This window comes from Peromyscus maniculatus, chromosome 6 (genome assembly GCF_049852395.1).
Source record: "Peromyscus maniculatus bairdii isolate BWxNUB_F1_BW_parent chromosome 6, HU_Pman_BW_mat_3.1, whole genome shotgun sequence".
Taxonomy (NCBI): Eukaryota; Metazoa; Chordata; class Mammalia; order Rodentia; family Cricetidae; genus Peromyscus; species Peromyscus maniculatus.
The window spans coordinates 30,805,842-30,826,216 of NC_134857.1; the positions used below are offsets into that span (position 1 = coordinate 30,805,842).

Here is a 20,375-nt window from a genome sequence, read left to right on the forward strand (position 1 = left end):
AATGTAAGGATAACGCTGAAATATGAGTGCAACTGTACCACAGGTTTAGAGGTGATGTCAATCAAATGATGCTATGCAAGTGTTTATGGTGTTGTTTATTGCTTGTTCCTTTTTTTTCAGAATTTTTTTTTAAGTTATCTAGTTTTGGTTGAATGTCTCAATGTCTAAGATACTGTAATACTCTTGCAGAGAACCAGAGTTAAACTCACCCACCCACTTCAGACAGTCATAACCGCCTGTATAACTCCAACTCCAGAGGACCCAACAAAATCTCCTTGCCTCCAAGGGCTCTGGACTCTCATGTACATACTCCCCAATACAAACATATGAATATATAATTGAAAATAAAAAGAGCAAAATCCTCATATTTTACAAAGTTCAGAAATATACATTCAATCAAATGGAAATTATAGTCACATCCTTTATTTGTTATTGTATAGATATAATAATGTCTGGTATTCCATATATTTAACCTATTTTACTTTAATGAATCCAAAAGTTAGGGCAATATAAAATGAAACAAAGGAAATTCAAGTTAGAGCTTTTGCAACATGGCCTTCTGTGAATGAACACTTGCATTTGATCTAAAGATTCAAGTCACTTCATATTTACCTTCTTATGTAATTTCTATGACAGATAAAATTTCCATGGAGATCCATTATTATCAGAGTTGGGAAGTCTAAAGTATGCAGATGTAGTCTTTCTGAAGTTTTCAAAGTGATATAGAAATATAGGATATAGATATGACAGGATAAAAGGGCAGATTACTGAACTTACTTTTAAAAAGCAACAACTTGTTTAAAAATTTTTTACATTGCTATGGATTTTAGTCTATTGATATAAATTTGAAGTTATATTTTTATACTGTATATATATTTCTACTCTTCTTTAAGGTATTATGTTTGTGTATCACATTTAAAATGTAAGAGATAATTAATAAATACAGATTAATTATTAGTCTTCTATGATAATCAAACTTATAGTCTTGTTAAGTTTTCTAGGTATACATAGACATAATTCAATTAGGTAGGTAAACTTCAAACATTTCAAAGACCTACAGAATATGGCATTTAAATTGTTTTAAAAACTTAGACTTTCTGGCAGTAAGACATGTCTGCTCCTGGAGGCACCAATTTATTTCAAAAGGATGGGTATCGAAGACACTCCATATGGAGTTTATCTTCCTCTTAGCAAAAATAGCCATTTGGACAAGAAACTGTTCTTGCCTGGCCTGTTTGATAAAATGTTGTATCATCTGGACATGCAGGACCCACAGGAAGGTGACCACTGAACTTTGCAAGGCAAAATGGTCCTTCAGATTCCTGCTTCTCAGAAGAAACTGCCAGACAGTCTACAAGACACAGACAAAAGTGACTGAAAAACTCTAGGCCTAAATATGGAGGCCCCAACTTTGCAGAGGAACTTTGAATGACTGTCCAGGCAGGCAGCTGTCTCTGTCATTTCTAGAATTTCTGGAAGTTGCTTACAATGCACTTCTTGTTTACTGAAGTAATGTTATATCCTTCTGGGGTTTCTGATGTAGTTGAAGACTAGATATATATAATTATAGTTTTTCTTATTATGATAAAAAATAAATTAGATATGAAACTTTAGACTCACAAATATAGAATTGATGATAGAATATTTTCTTTAATTTTCCAAATATAAATAGACTACATATTATCACTGTAATTCTTGCTTGATAACTGTTTTGTTATATATAATTGTACTATGTAAAAGTAAACCTTTCCTTTTTAATTAAATAGAAAAGGGGACATGCTGTGGAATCATGCTTTTGTACAGTGGTTTAATAAAACACTGATTGGCCTGCCAACCAGGAAGCAGAATGTAATGGCACACAGATTCAGCCATGGAAAATATGGCAACATATAGATTAACAGAAATTGGCTGAGTTTAAGTGTAAGAGCTAGTTAGTAGTAAGCCTGAGCTAATGGCCAAGCAGTTATAATTAATATTAAGCCTCTGTGTGATTATTTTATAAAAGGCTGCAGTGCAGAAGTGCGGGTAAGAGATTTGTCCTGACCCCAGTCTAGACACAGAAAAACTTGCAGCTACACCAAAGCATTATTCCAACTTGTCTGTTGTGAATGTTACTTGAAGATGTGTTGCATTTGTTTATTCTGAGGAACATTTGTTTAATGATGCAAAGATACATTGCTCTCTTTCATGTTGCATGTGTTTAACTCTGTGAAGCTCTGTTACGGTGCCTGTCAAAAACACATAATTAGTCTAATAAAGAGCTGAATGGTCAATAGCTATGCAGAGAAAAGGATAGGCAGGGAAGAGGGCATAGAGAATAAAATAGGAGGAGAGAGAAGAGGTACAAGCAAGAAAAGGAGAGAGGATGCCAGGGACCAACCACCCAGCCCCAAGACTTGCCAGGGAGCAAGGAAAGGAAGATATACAGAATAGAGAAAAGTAAAAGCCTAAAGACAAAATGTTGATGGGATATTTTAATTTAATAAAAGCTGACTAGAACCAATGAAAGCTAAGGCTGGGCATTCATAAGTAAGAATACATCCCTGTGTATCTATTTGGGAGCTGGGTGGCAGATCCCCTAAGAACAAAGAGTGAAAAACAACCAACTACAGTTGTCAGTTTATGGTAATATAGATATTGCTGTAAAAGAGCACAGAACCCTGTACACCATGGCAACAATGGACAAGAAACTGGCAGTGGGCAGTGGATGACGATACCATCATAGTTCCCTTCTAGAATCTTACCTGCATGTATTATAAAATAAAAAAAAAATCATGGGGCAATGTTGTCTGTTCCATATGCTCTACCCACCACTCAGCTCAAGGCCATATTTAAAGTCACACACGTTGAGTTCTGAATGGCTGATGACATAGATGGAATTAGCTTGCTAGCTTTCAGATGTTGCTGAAGACCTGATGCACCCTTAATTTTTATGACATATTTCAGTCAGCTCTCCAAGAAAAGAAAAATAGTTTCCTAATACTGGATAGAACACTTGCCAAAAGTCTGATTGATAAAGTTTGGTCTCAAATAATTTCTCCAGTCCTTAGAAAAGTGCTGATAGGATGTGTGTGGCAAGGCAGAGACCTTTAGGGAATGGTTCACAGGAACTTCCCACCCCATCTCAGACTCAGGTGAGAGTGTCATGCTTTCATCACCAAGATCTATAATTAAATTATTTCTTGACACACTCCAAATAGTAAAATGTTAATTTATATCTACCTTCTCTATGGTAAAGGACCAATGAAAGGAAGCATACTGAAATTAATCATATACTCCATCAAGATGAGAGATATTTGATGTTGTGAAGCCCTCATAGTTAAAATACTAGTGATTGAAATATAGTCTCCAGAAGATAATCAATCTTCTCACTTGCATGAATAACCTAATTTCTACCTGGTTGTCTGCATAAGTAATATTCAAGCATCAGCTCCCCTTTATCTATTTTCTGATTTTCAAGAAGTGATTCATTTATTATTAATAGGTTTTTTTCAATTGAAATGTTTACATATATGGTTATTTTATTTTAACCTTTGATCCATGACTTAAGTTGCATTATTACTGTTGCTTTTATGTGTTTTGTTCAGAGCTTCTGATTGTTAAAATTTAGTTTTCATTTTCTCAATAGGAATACCCCTTATATTGACTATGGCTCTTCAACAGGGAAACTAAACCTCACAGTGTTAAAAACAAAAAAGAGAAACAATATTTAAATTCGGGTAAACCATTTTGAAATATTAAATTCCACTTACTAATATGATATTTTATAGTTTCCACCATTTTGTTTTATTGAAAATTTGAAATATTGAAAATACAGTATACTCAGATCATGGTTCCCTCCCCTTCTCCTCTCAGATCTTCCCCACTTCAACCCCATCTTACTTCACACATTTTCCTCTCTCTCTTTAGAAAACAAAGAGTTAAATAAAATAAAGGAAAAAAGAATATAAAAAAGAGAGAGGCAGTACAAAATGATATGAACACACACACAATGCCTGTAAACACAAAGTTGGAGACCATAATGTACAAATAAAAGAGCATTAATATAAAAACTGCCCCAACAAAGCAATATAAGTCAAAAAAGATGCAGAAACACCATTGAGTACCTTTTGTTTTAGCCAACTACTGCTGAGCATGGGGCCTACCCTTAAATGTTGCTAGTACCTAATGAGATTCCTTTGGAGAAAATTGATCTTTTCTTTACAAGCAGTTGTCATTTAGAGATACTTTCTTGGTTTGGATTGGAAGGTTGGGTCTGCACTGGGACCCTATATGGCTTGAACCTTTCAGGTCCTTTGCATGTTGTCACTGAATCTGTGAGTTCATATATATGTCTATTTTCTTCTGTCTAAGAAACACTGTTTCCTTGGTATCAACCATCTTTGTTTATAGCTTTTATCAAAGGCCTTTATAGTTTCTAATGAAACGAACATACATTTTTTGTGTTTTGGTTTGTTTGTATGGTTGAATATATTTATTGATTTACACATGTTGAAATATCTGAGATGAAGCATACCAGATCATTATGGATAATCTTTTTAAAGTTTTCTAGGATTCAATTTGCAACTATTTCAATTAGTATTTTTATGTTATTATTTATAAAGGAAATTGTCTTAAATTTTCTTTTTTGTTGGGTCTCTGTGTACTTTAGGTATCAGAATAATCTTGCCTTGTAAAAGAATTAAGCAATGTTCCTTCAGTTTATATTTTGTATAAATATAATTTTGCATAGTATGGTGTATGATGGTAATTCTTCTTTGAAGTACTGGTAGAATTCTGAACTAAATAAACTTAATCATCTTGTCCTAGATGTTTTTTTTTATTGCTTTGTTTGTTTTGTCTGGGAAACTTTTAATTAATGCTTCTATTCATTTATTTAACTTTGGCAGGTTGTATATATCAAGTTATTCAATCATTTCTTTTACGTTTTCCAGTTTGGTGAAATGCAGATTTTTAAGGTGTATCCTTATGATTCTCTTTCCATGTTGTCTGTTGTGATGTATCCCTTTTTTCTTTAATATTATTAATGTGAATATCTGTATATGTGTGTCTTTTAGTTAATTTGGGTAGGTAAGTGTTTTTCAGTATTATTTATTTTTCACAGAACCAACTTTCTCTAATTTTTCTTGTATTTTTGTTCATTTGTTTCTATTTAATTAATAACAACCCTTAGACTGATTATTTCTCATCCTCTACTCCCTTTAGGTTTATTTTGTCGTTTTTCAATCTAGAGAATTCAGCCATGCAATTAAGATATTAATATGAGACCTCTCTCTCTCAAGTAGATGCTCTCAGCTATTGCCTCTTTGAACTGCGTTCATTTTATACCATAGGTTTCAGTATGTTGCTTTTCATTTACATTGAATTCTTAAGTTTTAGTTTTCCTTCTTAATATATATCTTGACCCATGTTTAGTTAGCCATGGGTTGCTTAGTTTCCAGTCCTATGTAAGCTTTCTTTAGTCCATGGGTTTTAGATAGGATGAAGGGTGTTATTTCAGTTTTCTCATATCAGTTGATATTTCCTTTGTTTTCAAGTATCTGTTCAATTTTGAAGAACGTTCAGTGAGCTGCTGAGAAGAAAATATATTCTGTTCTCTTTGAGTGAAATATTATGTGAATATTGTCTAGGTTCATTTGGTTTATGATATCCTTTAACTCCAGTATTTCTCTAATATTTTATCTGGATGACCTGTTTATTGGAAATAGCGGGGTAATGAAATCACCTGCTATCACTGTGTGAGGCTCAATAATTTCAGCTGTAGTATTTCTTTTAGAAAATGGGTGCCCTTTTGTTTGGTACATAAATAAGTTAGAATTATGATATTCTTTTAGTGATAAAGTATCTCTCCCCATCTCTTCTGATTATTCTTGGCTTGAAGTCTATTTTGTCAGATATTAAAATAGCCACACCTGCTTGCTTATCAGGTCCACTTAGTTGGAATATCTTTTTCCATCCTTTTACTCTGATGTGATGTCTATCTTTGACAGTAAACTGTGTTTCTTGGATGCAGCATAAACATGGGTCCTGTTTTCTCATTCATTCTGTTAGTCTGTGTCTATTTCTTTTGGAATTGAGATTATTAATATTGAGAGTTCTCAAGAAGCAGTGTTTCTTGCTTCCTGTTATTTGGTCATTATGATACGGGGACTTTCCTCTTTTGTTTTACGGTTTGGGGATCATTCATTCCTTGTGTTTTCTTGCATGTACTATACTTCTTCACATCTCTTGGCACCTTCTATAGAGGTGGGTTTGTAGACTGATTGTGCTTAAATTTGGCTTTATTTGGAGATGTTTTTCTTTCTCTGTCAATTGTGATTGATAGTTTTCCTGGGTATATTTGCCTGGGCTGGTGTCTGTGGTCTCACAGAGTTTGTAGAACACCTGTCCAGGCTCTTCTGGCCTGTGGAGTCTCCATTCAGAAGTTAGGTATTCTAGTTGGTCTACCTTTATACATTACTTGGTCTTTGTCCCTTGTAGCTTTTAATGTATTTTGTCCTCTGTGTTTACTGTTTATATCATTATTTGTAGAGATTTTTTTTTCTGATCCAGTCTATTTGGTGTTCTGTATGCTTCTCATACATGATAGACACCTTCTTTAGGTAAGAGAAATTTTATTCTATGATTTCTGAAAATATTTTCTGTGCCTTAGATGTGGGATTCTTTTCCTTCCTCTAGTCCTACTAGTCATAGATTTGGTCTTTTGAGAGTGCCCTAAATTTTCTATATGCTTTGTGCCTATTTTTTTATATTTCATATTTCCTTTGACTGAAGTATCTGTCTGAGCTGCTTGCATTCATATCTTGTATTCTGTTGGTGAGGCTTACCTTTTGTTTGACTTCCCAAAATTTTTAATTTCCAATTTCATCTAAGCTTGAATTTTCTTTAGTAGTTCTATTTTCATGTCTTGAATTGTTTTGACTATTCCATTCCACTGTTTGTATATTCACAGACTTCAATAAGGTATGTACTCATATTCTTTTTACGATATTTAAATATAATCTTAATGCCTGTTTTGAATTCATTCACATGTACTTCATTAATATTATATTTCCCAAGAACTACTGTAGTAGGAACATCAGATTCTGGTTGAGGCATATTGCTTTGGCTGTCAATATTTGTCTTTTGAGCTAGCATCTAGGCAGTGGAAGTCGTGATGATTGTGATTCTAGTTGCTGATGTCTGGTCTTCTTTGTGTGGGTATTCCATTCCTTGGTCTCTCTTGCCCAATCTGGATCCTATAAAACTGTGGTGGATCATGGTTTCTTTGCACTTCTGCAGGTCACAAAGTGACAGGGAAACAAAGAGGTAGGCTAGGAGAAGAGGTTGAAAGGGGCTTCCACAAAGACTCAAGGGATGCTGTCCTCATCAAGAGGCTGGTTCCGAGGGCTTTAAGAAGAGGTGGGAGGAGGAGCTCCTCCAAGTATGCTGCCATAAGACAAAGAATCACCTCGAGAGACTGGATGAAAAGGCTCAGGGGGAGTCTGCGTCTGAACAAGAGCTGGAGCCTCTAGTGAGTAAAGTAGAGGTGGGGGGAGAGGTGTAAGCAGACTGCTAAAAGGTTGGTGTGACATTGAAGAGATCCTTTTTTCTTTTTCTTTATTCTTCTGTCATATAATACATCTGGACCATTGTCTCCCCTTCTCCCGGTAACCTCCCACTTTCCCTCTCCTTCATATCCATTTGCCCTCCATTGCACTTCAGGAAAGAGTAGAGATCCCAGTGATATCAACTGAACACAGCATAATATGTTCCAATAAGCTTAGACACACACTCTCATATCAAGGCTGGTCAAGGCAACCCAGTAGGAAGAAAAGAGCTCCACAAGGAGGCAGGAATCAGAGATACCCTCACTTCTACTAGTTGGAATCCAGTAAAACTCCGAGCTAAACAACCACAGAATGCATGCACAGGGCCTAGAGCAGACCCATGTAGGCTCTGGGGTTGCTGCTTCAGTCTCTTTGAGTTCCTTTGAGCCCTGCTTAGTAGATTATGTGAGCCTGTTTCTCCCAGTGTCCTTGACAACTGTGGCTCCTACAATCCTTCTTTCTAGTCTTCTGCCAGGTTTCCTGAGCTCCACCTAATGTTTGGCTCTCAGTCTCTGTATCTGCTCCCAACAGTTCTTGGAGGACTCTCTGATTGGTTGGGCTAAGCGCCAAGCAATATATGATTATAACAGAATATCATTACAAATTGTTTCATTACTTTTTTTTCAATCAGTCTTATTTAGTTCTATTCTAGTTATCTACTGAGCTATCCAGCTTCTGGATCCTGGCCATCCAGAAAGTGTCTGCCATGATCTCCCTCTTGTGGCTTGGGGCTCAAGTTAGACCAATCATTGTTTGGTCATTCCCACAAGCTCTGAGTCACCATTGCCCCATTGCATCTTGCAGGTGGGGCAGGTTGTGGGATGTAGGTTTTGTGTCTGAGTCAGAATCCCATCACTGGAAGACTAGCCTCCTTACAGAAGGTGGCAGCTTCCAAATCCATATCCTCCATTACTAGTAGTCCTCACTAGGGTCAACCTTCATGAGTTCCAGGAAGTTGTCACTGTACTAGATTTCCACATCACCAGCTCAATGCCCACCCATTCCAGGCATTTCTCCCTGTATTTTCTCCCTCCATTCTTCCTTCCTTTACTTAATCTCTCCTTTTCCCAATTCCACACATGCACAATGCCCCCAACAATATCTGTGTTGTTGGTGTAGTAATATCACTCAAGAGTCCCGCTGGAGAGATCTTAATAAAAGAAACAAAGGAGAGTGAAAATATCCTAGTCTCAGCTGCAGTGGCCACTGGCAATATCAGGTAGAGTGCCTTTCTAGGACTGGGTTAGCAGGAAAGGCAGCGAGGTTCCACAGGAAGGAAAAAAAAATGTATCAGCACCTAGGTTCTGAAGGGTTTCCAGAGAGGGTAGCAGTTTCTGCCATTTCAAAATGTTTTATTATATCTATTTTTAGTGCCATTATAAGTCACATATAAATCATTTTTCCCCCTCAGAAAAGGCCTTTTCCCCCCAAAAAACTATAAACTTATTCCTTTGATTTAGGAACTTTAATTCCATATCAAAGGTGATAAATTGGAGAGAAAACGTTTGTGTACATCATTCATTAGATTTAGGTTTGTTTTAATATAAGTTATACTTCTATTTCATTAATCTACTGGAATATATTTTGTTAAAATAATGAAATATGACACATGAGAAATATTTTGTCACTGAAATTAAAGTTTAGTGAAAAAAATTCACCTTAAGAATGATCCGAAGGATTAACCCAATATCCTGGAGTCATGTTCTCACTTTATTTGATATCTATCAAAAATTAAAGAATTGAAAAATATCAAAAAAAATGAATAATATGCTTTAAAGTGGAAACAAAATAAAAGAAAAGAAACTTTTACCCTTTCTTTTCATCTCTAGTTTGACACTTTCAGATTAATGTTATAATCATAAAATATGTCAATAACAATGATAAAATTTAATTAAATGTTTGCCAAATATTATGCATAAATGAATGTTCCTGAAGAGGGAAAATTTAGTCAGCATAAAATTGATATTTGACAAAATTTGTACTGTCATGCATCTCAGGCAGTAGATTATGAAGATATGTGTATAGTAGTCTATTATAAATAGTTATTATATAATAAAAATATTTTTCATACAGCATACAGTTTTCATATTGTTATGATCAAAAAAAATCTATTAGCAAAATTAGTTAGGACACATTTTCAATTTTATAGAAGTATAACTAAAACCTTTCTCTTGCTTCTCATATCAATTTATTCTAATTATACAAAAATGGATTTATATAATGTCCTCTTGCATCACTAAATTAATTTAAATAATTGCATTTTCTGATATTTGATTTCTTTCTCGAGTTAAACAAGAGCTACCATGGGCTTGATATCATATACCAAACCATTATGAATATACAAGTTTAAATCAAAAAAGGGATAGAATGGAATAGGATGTTCAAATTTTAAATAGGCTCAGGGAATACTTCAGAAGAGGAGGCAGAAAGATTGCAAGAGTGAAAGCATCAGGAGCTTGCTGTGAAATTCCATCTGCTAATAACATCAGTAGCTGTTCTTGTAAAGTCTCAACAACCCGACTGTCCAAATGTGGGATGAACAAGGATGAAACCAATGAACACGACAAATAGTACAAGGCATAGCTCACAAGGACTCAACACTACACAAAGAACTGCGGGCCTCTTTTCTTATTTGCAGAATATGTAATGTATGATTCAGCATATTCTAGGCAAGTGCTCTACCACTGACCTGAATCTTTAGTCCTGTGTTGAGGTGTAAAGATTATTTCTGTTGGATTTTTGATTATACACAGAAGAGTTCTCATCTTCTATTTTTGTGACATTGGGATATAAAATAGCCCATGAGAGTTCTTTACTTCATGTGATTCAGCTTTTATTTTTAAATCATTTGGGTCCATTTTCCTAAATAAAAGAACAAGCCTCAAGGCTGTGAAAGCTCCAACCTCTGTAATTATCTAAGTGGGCTCAATTATGTTTCCTATATCCTGTTGCATATCCCCTGTGATATAAAATTGTTATGGTAATGATAAGTATTTTTTTCAGTCTTAATCAGGGGCATTGTGATATGTCATTGCTTAGAAATGTATAGAATAATTACATGTTTTCAAATTATATTTCATATTTGGCAATAACATTTTAATTGTGTTCAAGACACTTGTTATTATATCATTTTATAATTCCTTTAAACCTGACCTTCAAAATATTCTCCCTATTTATTTTATTATAATGGATACTGCTTTTAATGATGTAATTTTTGCATTAAAGTCTATGAGCCAATATAACATCATAATACAAACATTATGATGAAGTATGATAGCCTAAAATACAAGAGCAAAAATGTTTGGACCTTAAGATCAAATGGCAGAAGCCCATCTTAGGGGACTATTATGTAAGCCATAAAAAGCTAAGCCTACTAAAGAAGTTGAATAAAAGATGAGTTTTCTGTGACAGAGACTTGTTCTAACCTCAGGTATTTAAATATTTTCATGTATTTTTCTTCTCATGTGAGCAGACTTACTGTGTGTGCCTTTAAAATATTCTGTGCAGCTGTTCCTATGTAAAATAAAAACTGCCACCTTGTTGGTTAATATCCATTCATATTAAGAAAGCCTAAACTACTTCTAGAACCTAATGTTCAATTTCTTAATCAATTTTCTATCCTTCCATGTGTTGTAAGAAACACAACTGTTTGAATGACAGAATCGTGGTGTGACTTCCTTTCACTTTGTTTACTTACTCATTTATTTTAATTAGCTATAATAAGAATGTGTACTAAAAACAACTTGACTTTGTTTATAACAGTCTAGTCAAGTATGTTAGTTAATTCAAGGAAAGATCAGTGCACTCTGACTCCCTATGAGTCATCCCCTTCATAGAATAGATGACTTCTGGACTGTTTGTAAATGTTGTTAGAACTAAGGTTTTCATTTACATATGCTCTTACTATTTTAAGAAAGCATATGATGGCCTCTAGTGGCACAGAAAGAAACATCAGTATTTACATTTTTTAATCAATAATAATTAAAAGGTACAATTTTAATGAAGTTGAATGTGTACATCTCATAATTATATTTTCCAGGATTCATTGTAATTTCTAAGACATTCTCAAAGCATCAATACACAAAACTGTATAAAGTACATAAAAATCACATGGAACATGAGTGCCCAAGTGCACAGGAGAGTATGGAACCTCATCATGAGCTGAAATACAAGAGTGTAACTGTAAGTTTTCCTGTGTCCCACTTAGTCCCGCAGCACCTCAGACCCAAGTAAACATACAGAGGCTTATATTAATAACAAACTGTATGGCTTATGGCTCATCCTTCTCACTAGCTTGCTCTTGTAACTTAAATTAACCCATTTCTATTAATCTATGTTTCGCCACATGTTCCATGGCTTTACTGGTCTGCCTGCATATTGTTCCTTGGGTGGCAGGCTGGCTTATCTCTCCACCTTTCTCCTGTCTCTCTGCTTGGATTTCCTGCCTACCTCTAAGCTGCCTTACCATAGGAACATTATTTACTAGCCAATGGGAGCAACACATATCCACAGTATACAGAAAGACATCCTGCAGCACAAGAGAATATAGTATCATATCAAATTAGTCACCTTTGGAGAAATTTACAGAAACTCTAATTTTTAGATAAACACAAGTAAATAACTGCTACCATAAAAGTTAAAAAGAATTTAAGGTATGCCAAATAATGCACTATTTTATACATTGCAATATTTTATCATATAATAATGTATTGTGGTCACATTACTGCCACTTGTATATCATAGCACAGGATTTTGACTTTAAAAGTCATATCTTTAGGTCAGTACTCTGGATCATAAGGGAAAAAAGGGTTATCTTCTCAGCCTAAACCCTCAAAACTTACTTTATATCAACTCTGTGGATAACATGACATTTAACTAGAGAACAGTAAGAAATATATCAAAAGTATTTGTTGTTATTGTTTATAAGAATTAATGGAATAAAATGATTACTATACTGTCAATTTTATTTAAAAATATTTATGATTAAAAGCCTATAATTATTGAATATATTCATGATTGGGTTGGACTTTAGCATCAAATTATCTAAACTACTTTTAAAAAATATTCTTTCAAGCTCTTTTACTACTTTTACAAATTACAAAAGCACATTTTACTTTCAATGTTGTTAATAATAATTCATATATGCTACTACCCATATCAAAGTCAAGGAATAAATTCAGGTTTTATTGCTACTATGTTTAAAATACTGGGTAACCTTAATGAGAGAGAGAAGTGGTTCTCAGCCATATGACCCCATTTAGGACTACATTATGATTCATAGCAGTAACAGAATTAGAGTTATATATAGAGAAAACAATGAAATTATTTCATGTTTTGGGGTCATCACAAAATGAGTTGTATTAAAGGGTCACAGTTTGGGAAAATTGAAAACCATTGAGAATGAGGATATTGTTTTCTGTTTTTAAACATTTATTTAATCTGTCTCTCTCTCTCTCTTTCTCTCTCTCTCTCTCTCTCTCTCTCTCTCTCTCTCTCTCTCTCTGTGTGTGTGTGTGTGTGTGTGTGTGTGTGTGTGTACACGTACATGTGTATACCACATAACACATACTGAGGTCAGAAAACAGCAATTAGAAGTCAACATTCTCCTCTCCACTGTGTTGGTATTTGTTATCAAACTCATGTCTCCAGGCTTGGTAGAAAGAACCTTTACTACTAATCTATCTTCTCATCAGGGCTTTAAAACTATCCTGTGTGTGCTCACTTTTCTGATGTATAAAAACAAATTGACACTGCTTTCTTGGCCATTTAAGAATTGACTTAATATTGGAAACTCATTTTGAATACTCAAATCATAATTACTAAATAAAACTGAAGACTATCTGGAATAGACTCATTTTGGTGTATTCATTATATGCCTATGTTGTCTTTATAAGCACACTGAGTAGAACCAGACAGACGCTGGGTGAGAACAGTGAGAATAGCACATACCTTGTTTTGAGATATTAATTTGATTGGCTTTTGATTACTCACTCAGACCTAAAATGATTTTACTGCGGGAGGGTTACGACAAAACAGAGGAGAGACCACCTTCATGGAGCAGTGATGACGCTGTGAAATGTGAGCTCCTAATAACCATCTCAATCAGCTACTAAAATACAGCTCTAACCATTAAGATTGTTGTACTACTCTTGCAGAATTATTCATTAAACAAGCTCTTTCACAACAGTTTTCTGGCAATGTGTATGACTTTCACGTGAGTACACACCTACTTTTAAAACCAGTTTAGGCTATGTATATGTGTGTTTTCAGGACTGAGCAATTGTTACTGAGTAACCAGTTGTGATCTTCCAAGGGAAGACTATGTCTCCCACTGTCAGCATTCCGTGTTGTCTTTGTCTTGTTTTTTATAGGTTTGAGGTCTGGTTGTCTCCTCTCAGCAGGCATCCACTTTGGCACGCTTATTGGTGTCCTTGTTCACCTCATGTTTAGTCAGTCATGGTGGTGACACTTTATGAGTTTAGCTGCTGATGTCGCTAGAAAACACAGTCTCAAAGAAAACTCATTGATCCTCTGGCTCTTACAATCTTTCTGCCTCCTCATCCAAAATGTTCTGTGAGCCTTGTGTGAAGGAGGAAGAGTTATTTTGTAGGTGGGAGAGTCTGGAGAGAGAAAAGATGACGGAGAATGATGCAATTATATTATAATCTCAAAAATAAAAACAATAATTAAAAATGCTTCCATTAACTAGAAAATGTTAATCAAAGAAGACAAATAAATTTAAACATTTAATTGTGATATGATACTGATTTTTTGAAGTTTGAAACTATAGTGTTGGGAAATCCCATGAGAACAATTAGACTTGGCATGGTAGTTTGCAATTTTTTCTTGACTTTTTATGGTTATACAATGCATGTTAATAATTGAAAATTTACTTTGGAGTTGCATTTGTATACTCACTAAAAACTATAGTCTTGTGATTTAGAGAAAAACGATTCAAATAGAAATCCTCTCTCATCTCATTTTCTGTCTGTCCATCTATTTATCTACCTAGTTCCATATTTTTGTCATCTATCTGTCATTTACTTAGTCTTTTAAATTCACCTATGTGTCTAAGGATGAATTATTGATAATGATTCCTTACTTATTTGGGGAGAGTTGCCACTGCCTATATCCATGTCAGTTAAAAGGGGATATGAAAGATGCCAGGACTCACAAAAATGGATCAGCAGGGATAAGCATACAATCCTTCATGACACCACCATGTATTCTGAGCTCTATCCTCTCCGCTAGTCAGGACCAATTTATGTTGAGAGTGCATTGTTCTCTCTGTTTTGTGGACACAGATATCCAAAGCACTCCAGTAAAATCCATAAATTACACTTCAGTGGCATTCTTTTTTGTGCTCTGCTTGGAATCCGCCCTTCATGGAGATCAAGGTCCTGCATGATACAGACAGTTATGAGGATGAAAGTCAGAAAAGTTCCTGGTGAGTCACTGGAAGAGAATACTTGCTTTTACATATTTCATGGACATGTGTCCTAGAATATAACATAGAATCACCATACCAGACAGGAGCCAAATTTGATAAATACATTCTGCCTGTCATTTTAAATGATAAACCTGTTTCACAGTCTTTTTCTTCTAATTTGCTATGACAATGTATCTCTTAAAACTCATTCCTTCAATTTAGGAAGTGGATAAACTCTGGAAGACATGGTATACTGCAGAACCTGTAGAATTAATTTTCATGAGTACATTCCTTCATTTCCTTTCCAGTAAAAAGAGGGAAGTTTCCCTTGGTAATATACTATGTTCTATAAGATTCTGTGTTTCTAGAAGAATCACCCAAGTGTATCTGGAGTGGGGGTGCTTTAAAAGGTGTAACAAGAAATTGAGATAGACCCAGATCAGAAGAAAATGCTAGCCCTTCTAAGACAGGTATGATATTGCATGTTTATCTTGCTATCTGGTATGTATTGGTCTTCTCAGGAAGTATTTTCAACTAAAGTGAAGTGTTCATAATGGCTTGGTCATACTTTATAAGTAAGGGTCTATGGCATGTATATTCTACAATTAAGAATACAAGATCCAGGTATATATTTATCTCATCATCTTCTATATGTAGAAAGAATTCAATGATGAGAAAATGGTTTGGTTATAGAGACATGGAGGTTAAAAAGTTAACTCATAGACTGACAAGATGATGAACATTTAGTGAATTATAAAGTGCTTTTGATTCTGTTCCCATATTAGATTCTTTCTTAACATATTACAAATTGAGTAACAAACTGAATTCCAAGTCAACATAGACTAGATAATAAGAACTTTATCTTATTTAGAAAAAAGAACAATAAAAACAACAAGTTTAAGGAGAAAAATACAACTGGTAGCAAATATCAATAAAATAACATGGATTAGTAAGTTGAGTTCACAATATATGGATACTTTCTTAATTTTATTACATAGTTAGTCAAGTGTTTTTCAGATTTCAAATTATATATGTTAAATCCCAATATATAAAATAGCAGTTCAATGAGCCCTCTACACTCCCTGTGGGTTTCTGTGTGAATTCAATTGGGCTTGGACTAAAGTGAAAGAACTATCCAACTTCATCCATTACCCACTACAGTTATAATGAAGGAAAGGTTATGTGGAATAAAAATTATAAGGCCCAAGTACCTGAGCACAGCAGCAGTTTATCAAGAGGATTAATTTTCTATAATGAAGAAAGAAAGAGAGAGAAAGACAAAGAATGAGAGAAAAAGAAAGAAAAAAAGCTATTTTTCTTATAAAGCAGACTCTTAATGGTAGCAAATTGAATGCTCAAGAGTGAAATGTAGAGCTTATTCTCAGTAGAATATTTAGTAGCCTGCAGAGACTTGGTTAGTATAATTTTTAAACTATTTACCATTTAATACTGATACTTCAAGTAAATTAATTTATACCAATAAAAAAAGCTTTGGCTTTCCAAGTCTAACATCAATTATGTTATTGAAACATGAGTTAATTGTTTTCATCCACTTCTTTATTGAGTCCCACTTGCTTTCCCTTGGGATTAGTGAGGTCTTTTAGGGTATGCTATACATCATCTATTATAAATGCTCTTGAGAGAAAGAATTTTTTTTCATTTAATTTTTTTTATTAAGAAACTTTCTATTCACTTTACATACCAACCACAGATCCTCCCTCTTCCTACCTCCCAGCCTTCTCCCCCAAAAAAACCCACACCCCATTCCCACATTTGCCAACTCAAAGTCTCCCATGGGGAGTCAGCAGAACCTGGCACACTCAGCTGAGGCAATCCAAGCCCCTCCCCCCTGCACTAAGGCTGTGCAAGGTGTCATACCCTAGGCACTGGGCTCTAAAAAGCCCAAAAATGCACCAGGGAGGATCCTGATACTCCTGCCTGGGGGCCTCCCAAACAGTTTTAGCTAAACAGCTGTCTCCTGTAACCAGAGGGCCTATTCTAGTCCTATGGGGGCTCCATAGCTATTAGTCCACAGTTCATGGGTTTCTACTAGTGTGGCTGGTCATCTCTGCACGAGATCATGATGAGAAAGAATGGAAAAGTTAGGGGTATGTTAAAAATGCTGAAAATATACTCCCTTTCAATGTATCCCAGAGTCTGTAGAATTCAGCAATGTGCTTTTTGCTCAGTCCTGTTGCTGATTTGCTATCATGGGGTCTAGTATTTGTCTACTATGAGTTATAGTTTGTATAGTTTTGTATAGTCTTATAATCTTTCATTGCTGTTGTCCTTCTATTAAAATTATGGAAGAGTTCATATTGCAAGCCCTTAGAGATGACCAAATTTTAAAGTCTATACTTGTAATCTTTTATTAATTAGTTTTTTGTGACCTTCATTAGGGAGTAGGAAAATATTAACATTTAAATAGTTTGCAACTTATATGTATTAGAAGATATTCCAAATATGAGAACCCAATGGGTATTTTTATTTTTTAACTTTTATATTTTTCTTTTCTTCTTGTTAGAGAAAAATGCTGTGTAAAATTGACTTAAGGAACATGTTGTTTATTCTGGCTCACAGCTCGATAGTACAGCGCATCATGATGGGAAGTCATGACTGCAGAAACGTGAGGCAGCTGGTCACATTGATCAGCATTCAGTAAGCAGAGGCAGGCCTTGTGTTCAGTTGCTTCCTCCTTTATTGACTCTGAGAGCTTAGCGCATGAGATGATGCTGCACATGTCCACAGTGTGGTCCCTTGCTGTGGAAAAACCGCTGGGCATAGCCTCACAGATATACAAAAGGTGAATTCCTGAGTCATTCTAAATCTTTCCAAGTGGATGAGTAATGTTCAGCATCATATTCTTCTGTGAAAGCTGTACTAATTCTCTGGCTCTTGTACACTCAGATTTGCTGTGACTCACTGATGTTAGGGGAAGCTCAGCAGGAGTAAAATGAAAAGAAAAAAGAAAAGTCAAAACAATATGGTGAGACATAAAGTCTGACAGAAAATAACTAAATACTCACAAACATATCAAATAGTTTCAGAGAGAACAAACATTTCTTTAAACAGAAGTGATGAGGTTTGACTAGGAGTGGAAAAGTCTGTATTCCTGCATAGTGTGTGAAATGGACCAGGTAATTCCAAGAAAGAAGAAGAAGAAAGAAAAAAAAAAAACAGGAGAATGTTTTTCTTCAAGGTTTATTTTGCTGAAAGCGATAATGAATGTCAGAGAGATCAAGGCTGTTTTCTCCCAGGATAGACCTGGTGAGTTTTGCCAGGGTAGGATAGCTACAGTGCCATTGGCAGTCTGTTATTAGAATCATCAAAGTTCACCTAACCTCAATCAGTTACTCCACTTACAAAGCAAACAAAACGGCCTTGCTGAGCATTACCAGCACGTGGTATTTTATGTTATATTTTTGAAAATACAACTGTTTTATAAATGGAAATCTGGAAAATTAGAACCCTTTCTGAGTTATCACTATAGGAATACTGGCAGGTCAAATACCTTGGAAAAGAAATTAAGGAGACCTTTGTATCTCCCAGTAAGAATTCACTCAGTAGGGAAAATGATTCAAATAATTAATTTGCTCATAATAATAGATTTTATTCAAATTCTCTAAATTTATCTCTAGAACAGTTTCAATTTAACCACTTACTTGCAGAAAATGTCCCACCATGCTTGACATTGTTCATCTGTCACGTATCGGTTCTTTAGGAGACTGCATCAAGACAGTAGAAATGTTTACTTCTCTTCATTTCAACCACAGTTAGCTGCATTTGTAAAAACAAGCCTCACCAAATCAAAAAACGTTGTGCTGACAAGCTGTGAGCAATGACAATAATTCCACTAATGCAGTTGCCTAGTACACTAATTATCCTAATGACGGTTCAGTTGTCTGATAATCGCATCCCCCAAGGACCATATACAGTCAATCCACACAGCTGCAGAGTCCTCTCCAGGCTCATTTTGCTGTTTCCTGCCTCGCTGAAAACTCCATTACATTACTATATTAGCATAAACAATCATCATACCAAACATGAGCTGAACATACAGACAGTTAAAGTGCTGAAGGGTAATGGAAAAAATTCCTAGATGAGGTGCTAAATCCAGTCACTCAATTTTGTAGTTTCTGATAGAGCCATAACTTTAACTTCAAATCTGCGTCCATCTAAAGTAGGGATATGGGTTTTTAATGTTTGAAGAAACTTAAAGAATGATATGTTTATTTAAATCAATGACTGTTTATAAATATTTTGAAAACATAGCTGAAAGGGTTAACCTAAATTAAGGAATGTATTAAAAGCCCTATAAAAATCTATGATTCTTGTACATAAGTCAATTTTTAAAAATAATTTACATTTAAAATATTTACTCAGCACAGAGGTATAATAGGAAACATTGCACAAAGGGAATAGAAGTCGTATTAATAGTTTTCCAAATTTAATATTGTAAGTTTTGTTTATTTATCTTTCTAGAAAGAATCTCATAGTTCCAAATTTCTTTTATAACAGAAGGTGTCTTTGACTTTTGATCTGACTGACTTACTTTCAAAGTCCTTGAATTACTGGGATGTGCCATGTGTATTACTTAAATCATTGCTTTTACAAAAGTGGATTAGTACATATACTGTTAGTTTTTTTTACAGTTATTACAATATGAACTTATGAAAATTAAAAGACCTTTCAAATGAATATTCAAAAACAGACCCAATGTTTACATCAGAGAGATTATCTTTAGTTACTGGCAATTTAATTAAATTTTCCATCTACCACACTTGAAGAAAATATATATTTTTCCTCAAGTGATTACTATCCAAAAGAGATAAAACTGCATTGCATATTAATGCTATAGTAATCCAAGATTTATATAAAATTGTTTCCCAATAGAATTAACAATTTATAAATTTATTAAAAATTAGTCTGATAAATTAAGCCACTACTATTCACGTATTTTTACTTGGTGTTGCATATAATTTTGTTTTTGCTTCAATTTACTTGGTTTGCCTCAGTGAGTGATAAAATACAGCAAATAGACACAGGAATAGAACAAACACAAAGGCTCCGGTCCTCCAAAAAGATGCGGAGATAAAATTGGTTTGAGAGACACTCAGTTTGTAGATAAAAGGAAAGGACAAAGGTTTCCCTTGCAGCAATCAATGCAAGTTCAGGCTCTGCTGAAAGAGACAAGTCTGTCTGGTAAGTTACTCAGATAACAGAGAAGTTCCGAGTAATGCTTGTCTAATTTGGGGAAGAGCATCTGAGGGAGGAGTCTCACCATCATGGTCATCTGAAAAGAAACTCCAGAAAAATGGTCATCTGTGGGAGGAAGCCCATTTTTGTACATTGGGTCT

At 34.7% G+C, this 20,375-nt stretch overlaps 1 long non-coding RNA gene across 3 annotated transcripts in view; it reads right to left on the minus strand.

Moving 5' to 3' along the window:
• Positions 1-12,786: 12,786 nt before the first annotated feature.
• The window catches only part of LOC121830427 (uncharacterized), a 60,225-nt gene continuing 52,636 nt past the window's right edge, over positions 12,787-20,375 (minus strand). For 2 of the 3 annotated variants that reach the window (XR_013052047.1, XR_013052048.1), the window contains 3 exons: positions 18,681-18,743; positions 14,764-14,989; positions 12,787-14,209 (listed from right to left, as the gene is read on the minus strand). This is a non-coding gene — a long non-coding RNA (uncharacterized LOC121830427). The remainder of the gene's footprint in view (positions 14,210-14,763; positions 14,990-18,680; positions 18,744-20,375) is intronic. The other variant, XR_013052049.1, reaches the window with a different exon arrangement.